This window comes from Lontra canadensis, unplaced genomic scaffold (assembly GCF_010015895.1).
Source record: "Lontra canadensis isolate GAN:19392208 unplaced genomic scaffold, GSC_riverotter_1.0 scaffold43, whole genome shotgun sequence".
Taxonomy (NCBI): Eukaryota; Metazoa; Chordata; class Mammalia; order Carnivora; family Mustelidae; genus Lontra; species Lontra canadensis.
The window spans coordinates 5,841,035-5,843,310 of NW_022631037.1; positions in this window are offsets into that span (position 1 = coordinate 5,841,035).

The following is a 2,276-nucleotide window of genomic DNA, read 5'->3' on the forward strand; positions in this document are numbered from 1 at the left end:
TTTTTTTTTTTTTTTCCTCGAAACCACCATCCCTTTTTTTAAAAAAAAAAACGGAGGTGGGTTGGAGGGGTCACCTGTACCCCCCCCCCCCCCCCCCCCCCCCCCCGTTTAGCAAACCAAAGTTTGAAATCCTGTCAGTCTCTCCCCACCCACCGTACTTGTTTACTTCTCTGAGTCTCCAAGGAAGCACCACTGTGGGTCAGCAATGAGCAATCCTAGACTCTCCAGCCGCAAAAGGCTGCCAAGTTTCTTAGGACATCCATGAGCTCTTCAGGTAAACTAACAGACAAGTGCATTCCTATTGCAAGTTCTCCAAAATTCTAGAATAGAAAACGTTTTAGTGGCTAATGAGTACTGCACATTTTCTCAACAGCTGTCTTCTTACAAACAAATCCTGCTAATCTGCCTAAGAAGATTTTAAAAGAAAGTTGTAAGAAAAAAAAATTGAGGAAAAGAATAGAACTATTTTCAATTTGCATGAAAAGAACTGTCCCTTGGGGGTAGGAAAAAAAAAAAAAACCCAAAGCCTTGTTCATCCCTCTAAACCATGTGCTACTGCAGACCTAAATACACAGAGCTCACTATGTTAAAAACACCTGTCTCCTTTTTCAGATGAGAGACCTCCCCAAACCCTGTATTGAAAGGAAATTCTTATTTTAAGCTTAAAGAGGGTATCATGAAGTATAGGAAAAGATGGAAAATAAAAATTAGCTGTGATTCATTAAGAAAGCAACAGAATGATTGAGATTGACTTTTTGAAATCGTAAGAAACTGCAAAGAAAATAGTAATGAGTGAGTCCCCAGATCTGTTCAGGCTTCACTGTTTCCAACTTGAAAATGAAAGAGCTAGACTAGATGATTTTCAATCCCCCACCCCCTGCAGCCTAAAGGATATGTATCTGGCACTTACTGATTCATTTGCGTAGAATTTTACAATTTGTCAGTGCTTTCCGTAGCCTCCATGTTCGGGGCATGAAATGGTTAACGGAAAGCCCTAGCGAGCAACTGCTGGAGGGAAGCTGGTGGTGGCAGAGTCCACATTTCCCTGCGAAGGGGTCCTTCTCAGCTGAACTCAATCTGGAAACTAATTCCTCTGCTCAAAGAAGAGAGCAAGATATATAAACCAGCCCACCACAGTGCTAGGAGCCACACTGATGGAATGCCCAGAATATAAAAGGAAGTCATAAAGTAAGTAAACAGAGAGAGAAAGAGAGAAGTCCTTCTTGAAGATAATGAAATAACCGGAGAGGCATTTCATAGGGTGAATTGGGGGAAAGGGGGATCATCCTTCAGAGTGAATGAGTCTCCCTACTAATACTGTGAATCCTGAGCATTTGCAGATGCAAAACCTGTTTAATTTCCTACCACTGATATTAAAGGTCAGCATACCAAGAAGCACCCATCCCAGCACAAAGCAGAAAAGAACCAGAGCCAAATGAGGGAAACCAGAGCCAAATGAGGGAAACCAGAGCACAGAGATGCTACTTGATTTCTCCACAGTCAGCCCATTTTAAGCAGCAAAGCTGACCAAAATAAGCTAAAATCTAGGTCTTCTGACACCTGGCACCTGGAAGTTTTGCTACGGAGGAAATGTGTATTATGTGCCTACTGTATGCATTGGTGTTATGCTTTGGCACAGGGGTCAGGAGGATAAATTCTGTATAGCCCTGCACTTGAACTCAGACTCTTAGAGGAGATAAATAAGCAAACAGCTACTTCCTGCATAACTTGGTGAGGACTACATGTAAGTAGAGCAGTGTTCTCAGTCTGCTACAATCTTGCACCCAGGGGACAGTTGGCCATGTCCAAAGACGTTTTTGGTCCTCCGCTCGGGGGTTCCCACCTGCATCTGGTGAGTAGAGGCCAGGAACCTGCCAAACATCTTACGATGAGCAAGTCAGCCCCTCCACAAAAAAGAATCATCCAGCCCCAAATATCAAACATGCCCAGCTTAAGAAACCCCAGCTTCAAGCAAGAAGTGGACACAGGAGGAGGGAACTGAAGCCTACCTGATCTGAAGAGGGAGAAGGACTTATCAGTGAAAGGGATACTTGAGGTAGTCGGGAAAGAGCAGTACACATCCCTGTGAGTCTCAAGGAGTGTAAATCAGCAAGTCATGAGGAACGAAGCGTGTGGTAGTTGTAATTTGTCATTTGATCCTAGCTGGAGCAGAGAGTGGGGAGGAAGGGGCTTTGTGCTCTGTGTGTCATGCTGAGGTTCCAAACCTTCCATGAAGAGACACCACTGATGGGTTTTACCCAGGGGAGTCCTGGGGT